Here is a 14980-nt window from a genome sequence, read left to right on the forward strand (position 1 = left end):
TTTGTTCTTGTTGAGATGACATGATACAATCTAGTAAGAGTGGTTTGTTGCTGGAAATTCACAAGATTGCGTGCGATTTCAAACTGCAGGAAAATCACTGGAGTTATAAGAGGCAGATGACTGCACACACACCACGTGTATGCTATTGCTATTTATTGTGGTTTAACCTGTCAAGGACAAAAACGTACGGAAAATTCTGCATCAAGCCTTGAAATCATAGCTTTCCTACTTTTGTTAAGCCTGGATCGGTGGCGTGGTGGTTAGCGCTGTTGCTTCACAGCAAGAAGGTACTGGGTTCAAAGCCACAATCTCGCTAATGCTTTCTCTCTGGGTATTCTAGTTTCCTCTCACAGTTAAAAGTCATGCAGTCATTAGAGTTAGGTTAATTGGTGATTCTAAATTACCTCTGAATGTGAGTGCAAATGGTTGTTTGTCTCTATGTGATAGACTGGTCAGCTGTCCAGGGTGTACCCTGCCTCTTACCCTATCACTTCAGGGTTATGCCCCTGCAACCCAGATAAAGATAGGCGGATGGCAGTTGTTGTAGATCCGTTCAATTTTTATGTTAACCAAACTCTAGACTTTCTTGAACATTATGTAATATGAAGACAACATGTAGTATTTAAGTGTTCAAGTAGTATTGGGGTAAAAGTTATTGAATAGTGTTGGAATAAAATGACAAAATTGTGAAGGATTAACATATTCCAAGAGCGCAACTTACTTCATCTAAACATGTTTCAATCACGTTTTATCAACACAAAATGAACAGGTTTATTGAATATGAATAACTTGATTTAACTAAGTTGTTTAAGTTTCTGCCAAAGCAAAACAACTGTGTGCAACCAATGTCCACTATCGAATTAAGTAAATCTAACATGGCCTTTTTTTCAGTGATGGAATAATCTCTTTGCAATTGGGGACTCAACTGACTGGCAACTGGTTCTATTCTGGTTACATTCCTATATAAAAGTAAGATTGACAAGCACCTACGCTACCAGTAAAAAGTTTTAGAACATCTAATTTTTTCCATTTATTGCAATTCAAGTCGTTCAAGTCCAATGAATAGCTTGAAATGGTACATAAGTGGTGAACTGCCAGAGTTAACCTCTAAGATGTATGTAACAGCATGTAATTGCCAACTTCACCCCATGCAACTGCAAACTGACAAGGAGACCGACAGATGACTCCATCACCTTACTGCTATCTGAGTGGTCATCAAAGTAACCATTTAAAAGGCAAGACTGCAAGTTCATTGTAAATACTCATTCACTGGTTGTGTCACAGTCTCTAACTACAGTTTCCCCTAGTGTGACTGTAGCATGTGGATAAAACCACTTTAAATGCAAAACAGCAAATCTTAAGGTCAACACTCATATAATGTTCTGCAGATATCATCATATAAATAAATTACTAAAACAATGCCAGTAGTGGCAGTAAAGTGATGTATCACCAAACTAACCAGCAGTAACATCAGTAATTACAGCTTTTTGGGCTGTATGAACGTAAATAAAATAAATGTGTTTTTTTATTCAAATATCTCTACTCTGTGATTTAGTTAACATTAGCCTAATGACTAGCTAACCTATACAGGCTTACTTTAGTGTGTGTGTGTGTGCGTGCGTGCGTGCGTGCGTGCGTGCGTGCGTGTGTGCGTGTCTGTCTGTCTGTCTTCTTTCAAAACTTGTCAAACTGAACACTACTTTTGGTCATGTTTACAAAACAGCAGAATCCTGACTTGTTAGGCAGTATATTCATTTGCCTTGTTTTTGTCTACTTTGGGGTAACTGGGTTCAGCTTGTCCTCATAAGTTTATATAGTCGAGTGTCTCCATTTTCAATGTGTCAGTTTTTCCTCCTAGTGTCCTCATGTTGCTCCGTCTGCTTGTTTTTACTTTTTATTACCTATTTGGATCATCCTGCTTCTTCCTTGTTTGGACTTTTGTTGGACTCTAGCTTCTACATAGAAGTGAATTCAATTTAACTTTTTTTCTGAATTTGTAAAAACATTAAGGCCTCATTGGCATTTTAAAACCAGCCTGAGAGCCTAACTAGTGAATCTTTGACAAAAGAAACAGTTAAATATAATAGACTGCTTTGTTAACATAAGGAAGCCATTATGATGAGAAATGATAATAAATGGGTAAAATCTACAATGAATGTCCTGCTTTGAACTTTAACAGTCAGTTTGTAAGAGGAACCAGAAGATTGCAGATCTGCGAAATACTAGCATTCTTCCTCTCTGAAGTTAAAATTAGAGGTAAATTATTAAGTCTATCTTTGATTTTCAAGGTGAAATTATTCACTATATATGACAATAAAAGCAGATATATACATTTTGTAACAAAGTTTAGGAAAAACGTAAAGTGGCAAATATGCTTTAAATAAAATGTGTGAAACTCTTACTCTCACATTTTCTGAACTGTCACAGTTCTGAGTCAAGTTTTGAAATTTTTATAGCTAAGCGTGTCCGTTTTTTGCATGTAAATGAGTGTAATACCATGGATGCCTTGAAGGAAAGGTAAAAAAAAGTGCAGCATTTTCCTTTCCACAAAGATTCTTGCAACCCATTGCTGCCAAAATCTGCTATAAGAGCCTTGAAGCACAGTTGGACAACACTTTGTACATACTAGTTAATGTCAAGCAGAACTTGCCCTTTAGGCTTGGGACATATTTTCAGCATCCCTGTGATTTACATTCATGTTGGATTACATCCACTGAACAAGGTAAAGCTCAAACTTGCCTGACAACAGAGTTTTTAGAAAAAGTTAAGGTATATAGATGTGCTGCAAGTATCAGACTGTAAGGAATGTGTTTGTTTGTTTTTCAGGGGGGTTTAAGTTGCAGAGATTATCGCAACACTAAGAACTGCCTTTGTGTGTGCAACACTACAGAAATGATAAGCTAAGGTCCACCTGTTTCTGAATCTGAACTCTGGTTAACACGACCAGTAGGGTTGTGTGTTTGTGTCTGCAGTCAATGTGGTAAATCTTTTTTTTTTTTATTTAAATTCCACATCCACAATTCCACGACTCAGCTGCCCTCACCCCATCTTAGCCTCTGACACCAACGATGCAAGAGGCCAGAGAAAGAGAGGCGTCAAGGAAATGTGCTTTGAACAAATCCTTCTTGCTTCATAGCATAATTTTAACATAATGTGAAATTAATATTATATTTGACATAAATTGTTTTGTTATAGTCCAACTACAGCTGTATGCTGTGATCTTAGAACACAATGCCACTTTTAATTGAATGCACAATATGACATAATTTGACAGGATATATTTTTGTTTGACTTTCTTTACTGAAACCACTCTGTATTTAATTATTAGTTTTTATTAATCTTCTGCTCTTTCACAGTTTGCCTTTTGTCCTGTTTCTCTCCCCTCATCCCCAACTGGTCGCAACAAATGGCTGTGCTTCCCTGAGCTTGGTTTTGCTGGAGGTTACTTCCTGTTAAAGGAGAGTTTTTCCTTCCCGTTATCGCCAAGTGCTTGCTCATAGGGGGTCTGATTGTTGAAGATTTAACTTTATTATTTTAGGGTATTTACCTCATAACAACAGTCACCCTGAAGTGACTGTTGTTATGATTTAGTAGTATACACTGAAAAAAAGGGACTGGCCATCTCTTGGATTTATGTAAGCATCTTGCATGTATTTAACACAATTGCCTCATGTTTTAAAGATAAATGTAACTATATAGTGTAAAAACTACATGATATGCAGAAAGGGTGTATTAAATTGTTTATATCATGTTCAGGTGAAGTAAGTCAATAAGATAGCAACGTTAAATCTCGTGAAACCACGCGTGATTTCATCTCGCGGGCTTTGGATCGTGGTTTAAAAAATGCATCCATCTCAGTCAAGTCGAGCAGCCAACTCTACGTTTTTTGGTATGTCTTGATTTTTTGAATTAATATTTACCATATTTCAGCCAAATGTAGTTAAACGTCTAAAGTGCCGCCATGTAACATGCTAAAAAAGAGCCGTTAGCTTATTTGCTGTTTTATCTGTTATCAAAGAATTGGCGCTTTTTCATTTGAATTTGTCTTTGGCACAAGAGCCGTAATATCACATTAAACCTAATTACGAGGCACTCATAACATAATCTGGTTTTCTGTGTGAATAGATTTGACAACTGACTCTTCAGTTACATTGTGTATTTACTGCACCGTGGTGTTAGTGAGATTTTGGACATTGAACAGCTTTAGCTAATATCATCAGCGGTATTATGCTAGCTTACATCCCTACCCCTCCTGCCCTCACCTGCTGTCCTTTTGTTTTTGTTTTTGTTGATGCACATTGAGAGACCACATCTATTCTGCATTTCACCAGGAGTCAGCTGATGGATTGTGGGTTCAAGGTGTTATGGTAAGAAAGTATATTCTATTTTCGCTTAAGGTTTCTGTAACTTAATTATAATAGGTTTTTTATAATTATTAGGTGCATGCATACTCAAATAGACCACCCTATTAATACAACTGAGAAATCCAAAATCTGCCATAGGTTTGACTTATACCTGTATGTATTGTCAGAAAGGTGATTACTGGACTCACATTAATGCACACTTGAACTAAAATGAGGTTGTAACTTGTGGGTTCTTGGGTTGCAAATCAGAAATAAACATTTTTTTAATCCCATAAGATCTGGAAACACAGTTTTTATTCAACAAAACATTACTGATTATTAACCAAGCACAGTGCCTGCTGTTATTTCAAAATAATTTTATGTCATTTCAGATGAAATGCAGCATTCCAGTGCATCCCAACCATGCCTTTACAGGTTTCTGACAGAGCTGAGTTTCTCTCTGACAGTCTGCTGAAAGTGTTTGCAAAGTGATCGGGGGAACAGGGCACAAAGCTAAAGGATGTAGCTGCCATGATGACAGTAAGAACTTTAAAATTCTTTAACTACAAAGTGTATATGTATTGCATTAGGTCAGTAAAAGATTTTTATGCTGCATCCATTGAAACAGTCAACTATTACCTGTGAGTACTGATTCCACCGAAAGGATGCCATAATTTTCGTCATGCATTTACTGGCCCACTGAGAAAAATTGATCTTTTTAAAAAAATAAATGTTCTGGAAACTATATATCCATAAAGTTGATGTCAAACAGGAACTTTTGATATTGCTTTGTAGATGCTGGTGTTGCATGTTGACTGGTTTAAGTTTTGGTCTGGGATCATTTTCTTCTGTGCTACTGAAAAGTTCACAAATCTCTGTTTTCTTTGTTATAATACTTTAGGATGACATTAATGCTCAAAGGGAGTCTCATCAAAGTGCTCCGCATCTGTGTGAAAGACAATTGCAACATCTTGGTGCAGGAGTTCATGGTGAGTGTTTTATGAGTAGATTGTGGCTTTGCAACATTTTAAAATGCATTTAGTTATCCACTTGATCCTCATTGGACCAGTTAGGACCAGTAGTCCTCTTTAATAATTTGAAGTTCACATGAGGCCTGGTAGTGAACTCAGCCGCCGGCCCTTGAGGCCCCACCCCTGTATTAGGGGTCACATCAGTGTGAAAAAACTTTAAATTTGTCATTCTAGTGAACAAAGGAAAATCCCACCAGTATTTACATTAGCTTTTGTTTGAAAAAAAAAAAGACCAACAGCTAACCAAATTGTGGGGCTGAAAGTCTAAATTCTAACATCTTCTGAGTGACAAAACCTGGATTTCTGATGGGCCGGTGTCTTTCTAAGAAAAACTAATGTAAAGCATTTGAAATTATGTTTTTCACCCTCTCTTAGAAACTCTGTTAGACCATGAATGGCAGCATGGCAGGCCACTCTTTGGCTATAGCTATTTACTATGTTGCTTGCATTGGTTTAAATTACTCTAACATTAGAACTGGTAGATTCAAAAGAGATGAGTTTAAAAAGGAATCTTAAAGAAATGTTTTGTGTTTAACCAGGACTTGACTGAGGCCACTGCACAGATTGAGAAAACCACAATGAACATCTGTCTCCAGAGGATGCGGCAGGCAATGACTTTTCTGACGTTGGCATCATCATCGAGGGTATAGTAGTTCTTCAAGATCTGGATAACGTGACCTTTGCAGTAGCCATGCTGTTTGGACCTTTTTTATTCCTTCAACATGAGTTACCCATCACAACTCTGCTACACTTTTGAGGTGATTCAAAGGGTGGTAATGGAGTTGGAAGCAACTCAGCTCTCAAGAAAAGCTCACAACTAAGACAAAACTGCTCCTGCAACGAAGCTCACTGTTATGCATGTGAGGTGACCAGCTCTAGGTGAGAAGACATTTAAATCTCACACTTGTTCTGCTGCATTTTTGAAGCTCAATTCCAGGAACAGATCGCAGGGTTCATTTTTATATACACTGCAACTGCCATGAGGACGAGCCGTTTTTTTGTTGTTGTTGTTGTTTGTTTTTCCTTTTGCTCTGTACAAGTTCTCTGTCTGTTTGGCAGCATTTTTAAATTTCTCTTTGTATTTTTTCTTTCTTTTACTAGTGAAGAGATGTAGCATGAACAGTTATGCAGTCTAAATATCCCATATGGGTCGTGTGAAATGGTATTTTCAGTTTCATTCAGTTGAAGTAAGGAACGTTGAATATTTCTAAGCTTGCTGTTTTGAACCAAGATGTCACAGTATGATCAGTGCCGTAATTTTTGACAGTCACTCACCGTATCAATGTTATTTTTGCATCTCTTGAATAAAGGTTTTGACCTGCAAGTGCTAATTTCTTTAGTTATTGGGGTAAAATGGGTAATGTTAATAGGAAGGTGTTTGCCAATTCAGTAACCTAATTTAATGTTAATGGAAACTAACATTACCTCAAATTGTTTAGTTATAATTGTTGTTTAACTGAATCTTGACGTCAGAGGCCTTAAATAGAATGTTTTGTATTGTTCTTTCCCAACATTTTTCAAAAGAAAGAGTCTAATTTCTTTGCTGTGATTGATTCCAGAGAACACGGAAGAACTGACATTATTTAACTGTTGGTTTATATAGATTCAGTAGTGGAGTAATGTCAGTTTAATTCTTTACCTACTGTCAATGCAGTGAAATTAGACATTTTGTTTTGAAAGGTTACTGGTGGATGCCAGCAACCATCTTGGAAGAGAACAATATAATCTGTTATAAGGCCTCCATTTGAAAATTGTGTATTTGATACTAGAATATAATAGCAAAATGTAATTTGAAGATAACATGTAGTATTTAAGTGACCAAGTAGTATTGGGTAAAAGTTATTGAATGGTGTTGGGATAAAGTGAGAAAATTGTGAAGGATTAAAATATTTCAAGAGCTCAAATTACTTCATCAAAACATGTTTAAGTCACATTTTATCAACACAAATTGCACAGGTTTATTGAACATGAATAAATTGTGTTAATTTAACTCAATTGTTTAAGTTGCTGCCAAAGCAAAACATCTGTGTGCAACAAATGTCCACCATTGAATTAAGTAAATCCAACAACATATTTTTTTCAGTGTACACACAAAACCGAATGGCATTGAACTGAATTGAATTGATTGAATGAGAAGGTACAAGTATTGTAAAGAGTCCTGCTCTCACCATGGCTTGCATATTTCAGCTGTGTGCCACGCCTCTTTTTAAAATGAAGCTAAAAATACTTCAGCTGTAAACACTTGACGAAGGCTCCTCTGACAAGCATTCTAAGAATTGACACATCCTTCAACATTGCATACTGGGATTGATTTCCGGGTCACAGGCAGGAAGATGGAGGGCAGAGGAGATGAGGAGGTACAAATGAGATTTTCTATTTTCTGCTTGAGCATTCAAAACGCTTTCTTATACAAGCTTCCTTCGCCCATCTGCACACACATTCATAAAAGCGCCTTTTTATATGCCTAGGTGCTTTTGACCTAGCATCCACACACTCACACTTTGATGGATGCATCACAGTAATGTACAGTTCAGCATCTTGTCCATAGCAGTTCAACATGCAGACTAGTCAGGGATTGAACCACTAACATTAAATAAATGACCTGTTTTTCCTCATGAGCCACAGCCGCTCCAATGGAAAGAAATGCCTCCAGTTTAGACAAGAGAAGCTTGTTTTTGTCACTGCAGGGCTGCCGCCCCTGCTTCGCCAGCCTCATATTGAGTCTAAGATTACTTACAATTACAATCAATGTGTATGGAACACAAAGCGCACAAACCTTCAAGCAGATACACTACAGCAGTAGAAGACCACACCAGTTGGCACTCCTGTCTAAGTAAGAATGGGACACTGAAGCTACAATTCTAAATAGACTAAAAAAATGAGACGATAAAAAACTGGAAGATGTTGCCTGGTGTGATCAGTCTCAGTTTCTTCTGTGACGCTCAGATGGTATGGTCAGAATTTGGCAACAACAACATGAAAGCACAGAGCCATCCTTCTTTATATCGCAGCTTTAGGCTGCTGGTGGCAGTGTAATGGTGTAAGGGCTATCTTACTGTCACACTTTGGGCCCCTTAGTACCGTTTAGCATAGTTTAAACACCACCACCGGCCTAAGTATTGTTTCTGACCATGTCCATTTTATGTCCACACTCTACCCATCTTCTGATAGCCTCCTCGTGTCACAAAGTTCCAATCATCCCAAACTAGTTTCTTGGACGAGGATGTGCATCGTGAATGTGCAGCAACTGTGTGATGCTATCATTCAATTTGGACCAAAATCTCCGAGGAGTGTTTCTAGGACCTTGTTTGACCTCTGTTAAGAAGAATTCAGGCAGTTCTGAAGCCAAAAGTGGTTCAGCTCAGTACTAAGTGTAAATTTACAGCCATGTTCTTGCTACAGGACATGTCACAATAAGACTATTTAACATAATTCATTACAAACAGAAAATGCTGGAACTGTATGCCATATTCACTGTTAATGAGAGATACAGCCATATGCACCACAGCAGCTGATATGTTCTGTGCTCACTTTGTGGTAACATGAGCTCATGGGTTAACATATGGCACTGCATTTCTATTACTCTCCTCCTTACTCCATTAAGCCTCACTCCTCGCCTCCTGAGACGCTAAAAACCCATCTGACCACAGCTGGGAATCCCCACTGCAATGACAACTCAATTTAGTGGTGAGCAGATTTTCCCTGAACTTTCTGCCATCTTTAAACATAATCCCACTGCTGCCATCATACTGTTAACAAGAGACACACACACACACACACACGAGGAAAAGCACATCCACAAATGAACACCATCACCACCAGCACTCCCTGGGCTCTATTTATAGGTTCCCAGGGACAGAACGTCCTCGCCAAAGATAGTCTGAAGAGTAAGCTGGTCTTTTAATCACCATTTCATACAACAGATATCTAATACCTATACTGCAAAAGCAGCTTTGTACCTCATATAATTATAGTTGTTTGCAGCATCTGTCAGCTTGAAGATCAGTTATATATTCACAAATATATATAATGTGAAGCCAGTGTGTTAATTAGTGCATGGATATCTCTGCAGCACATTTGCTGCCATGCTGCACGGTCAGAAAACCATGTGGGAGGAAAACAATTCACTGCAATGACCTGTTGCATATTCACCAACTTTAAACTCGCCTGAACAAACACTCAAACACCACAATAGTTAATGAAACTCATTATCAGCACCAACAGAAGGAGGGAAGTAAGAGAACCACCAGCGATGGAGTGGCTGTTTTTCTTTGACTTTTCATTTCCTAATCAACAAGCACTCCAAGTAAAAAAGCACCAACAACAGTTAAGCTGATTACTGTGAAATTGCCTGGTAATCAGTGCTGACACAGGGTGCAGACACAGTGAACAGTGGCTTAATTTCAAAAAAAGTCAAGGGAAGTAAAATGGCTTGTTAAAATATTGTTTCAGTACACTGTATGGATTTAACTTGTTTTTTTCTGTGGCACACGAAGAGATTTTACAATAGAAAAACCTTAATATTTCAGCTATTATCATGTTTCTGTTATACTAACTAAAATGCTTTAAGAGGCCGGTTTTATTGTTGTTTTTCTTTCTGGTCAGTCTCTCCGTTCTTGAAAGTGCCAAATATGTGTGACTATGGGAGCCGCCGCAAACAGCAGAAATAAAAGTTGAAGATTTAGATGAGTCATACAGTGAGCAAAGTGGGAGACTATTGGAAAGGTGAGGAGAGGAGGAGGAGGACCGGATGGGCTGAAAGTGCAAAAAGCTGAAAAGAAATAACTGGAGAGAGTGACACTGAATATACATCATCACCCAGCCACACACGGATGATCCAAATGCAAGATAACAAACTCTTCATGAATAACTAATGTTTGAGAGCAACTCGTTGCAGCATCTGTCAAAGATCCACCAAGCTTTGGCTTTCTTTTCATTACTGTTATGTAAATTTTGATAGAGCCAGGTTTCCTCAGGATACTTCACGAGACTCAGAAGTAAGTTGTAAAATCAGTTAATTTGCATCTACTATAGTGTATGCTGATGATACCGAGCGTATAATTCCACAACAAGCATTTTATACTTGAGCAAATATCCTTTTCATTCAAGGCTACCAACTAAAACTACTCCTGTTACAGAACAACTCACTGGATTCCAATAAAAATCCAATGATTTGTAGTTTTAAAAGCCACATCAGTTTCCTGTTGGACTTACACTAACAGAGTGAAAGTACATAAGAGGGGTTTGGAGAGTCAAACATGTAAGTAATTGGTTTTATCTCCTCTGACTAGCTATAGTTTACTAACCAGCTAACTAAGTGTTAATGCCAGGCCTATGCAGCCATTCAACCCCTGGCAGCCTTACTAAATTATTTTGTGGTATGACAGCTTGTATTTTGAAATAAAATTCAATCTGTGTCATTTTCTCTCCATCTCCTCCATTAAAGTCATACCTGAATATCTGAGTTTATGCATATCTGAGTTTAGGTGAGTGAGTTTGTGTTTTGCTCTTCACTGGGACATACTAACATGCACCCATGGATATCCAGAAACATAACTTTATCTTGATCCTGAAAGTACCTTAACTTAAAACTTTTTAATACTTACAATAAAATATAACTCTAGCTTTTGCCTTGCTTGTGTTTAAGCTGACAGTGCTGCTGACACTATTTTGTGTTTGGTTTGACATTGGGACCTACTCACACACCATGATGTCCAAAAGTTGATTCTGTTCATCTGGACGTAGCGTTTTGTGGGAGAAACGTTTCATCACTCATCCAAGTGACTTCTTCAGTTTCTGCAAATTGACCATTGATCAACAACCACCGATGGTTGCTCATTGATCAAAACCCACTGATCAATGGCCATGAGTACCATTCACAGAGAGTTGGGGAATGGCTGCAATCACAGCACTGTAAGATGGTGAAAGATGTACCTTTAGGCCCCCTCCTCAATTCAGAGATGGTCTCATGGCCATTGATCAGTGGTCTTTGATCAGTGGGTTTTGGTCGGTGGTTGTTGATCAATGGTCATGAAAATTTCCATAATTAAGATTAAGGAACTGACCTCCCAGCCCATTGTTCCTTCAGTGCGCTGGTTTCAGTCATTATGCAAATGTACTGTTTAAAAGATTGTGGAAACCTGCAGTCAGCTGAGACTGAAGAAGTCACTTGGATGAGTGACGAAATGTTTCTCTACGTCCAGATTAACAGAATCAACTTTTGGAGATTTACTTACCTGGATGATTGAGCATGCATCAAGACACCATGATGGGACACACCAGTCGTGTAAACCCAAGACAAGAACAAGCAAGACTAAATTACTACATGATAATAAAACTGAAGTTACCTTTTTATGCCATATGCTTATGCCTTATTTTGAATGCCACTGATTCACCATTGTAAAGACCTATAACCTCTAAGGTCCTTCAAGCCAAGTTATTATTATGCCATTCAATTGATGTACAACTATTAAAAAGTGTTATTCTTAACAATAAAATGTAACTAGAGGAAAAAGCATTTATGAAAAAGGTCTACAGTGATATTGTCCCTTTTATATTTTCCATTGAACACATCAAAATTGACTGATTTAATCTCATAAATGGATAGTAAAGTGAGACAGGAATAAAATGTTGTTCATGGACTGATAAGTTTTGGCAATATTTCACTTCCATACATGATGTTTTCTTTTCTTACTGTAAAGATATGTCCAGAGTACACATTTAGGGTTTACTGCTATAGACAAAGGATATTTAGACATGAGCTTGTAAAAGAAGAAATGTTCATGATGCAAGTAGGTTCATGGTCATAAATTTCCCAACTCTCCTGTGGCGTCTCCCTTTAATACCCTCTAAATACCTTTACATTTTTGATTCAACAACAGTGAAACCAAGATTGGTTTCAACAAATCCAGGTTATCCCACACTGCCAGTTCTGCTTATAAAACAGTCACCCACTGGGCAGATGCATATTTAATTGAAATTTCTGCAAATGTTTTGCTTTAATGGATGATCTTTGCTATGAATCCTAATCAATGGGAACAGGGGAAGAGGAGAGGGAGGAAGAAATAAATCTGAAAGATGGCTTGACAGAACATTCCCACTACATACAATCTGCTGGCAGATCAAAGCTCTGACTCGTAACCCTCTAAAGAAGGGTGGGCTTGACTGACATGGCATCTCTGGGAAACAGTTCTGCAGAAAGGTGGGATTAAGGGTTTGCTGCCTGTATGTACTCTGAATTCATATTAACTTTTATGTAAGTTTCAGCCAAACAACCCTGTATGACTTCTAAGATGAGAAAAGAGACAGACAGAAAACATAAAATCAACTCTGGGGCCTGGTTGACATGGTAGATACAACACACAGGGTTTTTGAGGATATTTCTCAATATTTTTTTGAAGCCAGAGATAGCAGTGGACTCTACTGGTGAAGAAATTCTAATGCAGAAAAAAGTGTAAACGTAGAAATATTGCCAACATGTTGCAATCAATCTGGGTCAGTCTCCACAAATAAGTGCAATTCATCTGCAAAAGACTTTTTTGTAATAACAAACTCAAATGTCGATATTTTGGTTGCTGAGCACCTACGTCAGTTTGCACTTAGATTTCCATCCTTTAGCAATTCAGTCACTACTTGTGGAGCAATTTCTGGCTGAAATGTGTTCTGGATGAATGTAAATAGTTTATATGAACTTGTGTTTAATTGTTGTTTCTGTGCACTGTATCTAGAAATCAACCGATACACAGTTATTACTAATTTATCACATTTAACCACTGTAGCAACACAAACAAATTTGCATGGAATTGTCAATTTGAACCCATTCAATTGTAAATTGCCTGCACACTGACTTTGTCTTATGGCCATCTAAATGGGCCAAAGCCATTTTCAAGATGTCAACTGACAGTGGTCACCAACCTGGCCCCAGTCTTCAAAGCAACCATTTCAATGTACAAGCAATGAGCTTGTACGTTCTTTGCACACAATAACAATAATTCATGACGTGGTCTCCAACCACTGTTTTATCTGGCATTTCTCAGTAACACCACAATTACTGTTGCTCCTTAATAAGAGCTACAATAACAGCCACACTGTGCAGAGTGTCAAGAAAAAAATAAAGTAATTTTCCCTTATGTCTGAGGCCTCTCTTTCCCTTTTAATTATCAGCCCAGTTAAACAGCTGTTCACACAGCAGTGGGACTGGAGACTGCTGAGCAGAGGGTTAATTATCCTGACTACCTTTTTCAGCAGTCTTAAGTGTGGTTTTTCCTGTTTAAGTCTCACAACAATAAAGCAAAAATAATTAGCCTACTTAAGGTAAAAGCTATAGCTTTACTAGAACTCACAAAATATATTCAGGTTGTGAAAAAAGTAAGATAATAATGCAATGGATAAATATACCATTTTCTTTTTCTCTTCTCTTTTCAGTCGCCATCCCTTTGGTTCGGATATTGCATTATTGTACTATATATGATATTTTTGTTTTGTTTTTATAATGCTTGCCTCTCTATGATGTCAAAGATAAGATAAGATAAGATAAGATAACCTTTATTAGTCCCACACGTGGGAAATATTACTAATTTGTTTATTTTAGCTATACAGCTCTGGCTATACAGCTCTGGCTGTGAGCACAGAAGCTCCACCCACATACATATATGTTTAAACCCGTTGAGTCAATCAGAGGAAGGTTTGCTTAAAAGGAGCTAAAATTGCTTGTTTTTCAACAGAGGATGAAATGAGGAGCTACACTAAGTCCGAACTATTGATTTTAACTATTAATCATGCAAAGCTATTTTTATCAAGTCCAACAATAAAAGTATTGAGCTAAAATGAGGTCCCATTTAACTCACACATAGCCTATTTCATATGTTTTGATGGAATCAAGGAGGAAGAGCCATTGCACTTGTCATCATAATTAACCTCCTAAGACCCGAACTCTTCCACAGCATGCACTTTTAATTTCTCTTTGATATTTGGGCATATTGGGACCAGATGAATGTAAACACAAAGAATTACCAGATTTTTTTTTTCTAAATAACTCCAAATGTGATGTCCACATATATGGACACCAGGTCCTAGGAGGTTAAAGTTCAGCCAGTAGGTTAGCACATTTGTGACGTTCACAAACTCCTTGACCAAAAACAAAGCAGCATGCACTTAAAAAGCAGTTGTGTTGTCATTTACTCTTCCATACCAGAGTGATCTGGCCTAACAGAGCTTTAGTACACGGTACCAAACACTAATGAGTCACTGGCAGAGAACATCCATTAACCCTGCGTGACGCTCTGCTTTTCAGCGGCGCTTAATGCTGACACAGAGATCATTTGAATGCAAATCACCTTGATTACACCATTTCAGTAACTGTAGAAAAATGAACAGGTAATGAACCTGCTTAGTATCAGCTCAGTATTATGACCTCTATTAAACACCTGAATCACAAACACCTCGCTTTACACTCACATGTATGATTTTTTTTCACAGAATTAATATGGCCAAATATTCCATTGAGACTCTAAATCAAACTAACTACATGGAGCTAAACTCACTTGCAGGTTTAGTCTTTGCTAATGTTTATGTTTGTGTCATTCATCATATCCACAGCTACGCTCT

The 14980-nt window shown here is 37.7% G+C and overlaps 1 protein-coding gene and 1 long non-coding RNA gene across 5 annotated transcripts in view; one reads left to right on the forward strand and one right to left on the reverse strand.

The window, feature by feature from the left end:
* klhdc8b (kelch domain containing 8B) overlaps window positions 1–14980 on the reverse strand; it is a 272795-nt gene that overhangs the window by 64240 nt on the left and 193575 nt on the right. The window lies entirely within an intron of this gene.
* LOC309696724 lies at window positions 3601–6698 on the forward strand. 2 transcript variants are annotated; one of them, XR_014273631.1, is made up of 5 exons: window positions 3601–3635; window positions 3757–4367; window positions 4736–4883; window positions 5245–5332; window positions 5914–6698. It is a non-coding gene; the product is annotated as an uncharacterized lncRNA (long non-coding RNA). The 2 variants fall into 2 exon arrangements; XR_014273630.1 differs by having other exon boundaries at window positions 3601–4367.

This window comes from Aulonocara stuartgranti (genome assembly GCF_965226115.1).
Source record: "Aulonocara stuartgranti genome assembly, chromosome: 20".
NCBI lineage: Eukaryota > Metazoa > Chordata > Actinopteri > Cichliformes > Cichlidae > Aulonocara > Aulonocara stuartgranti.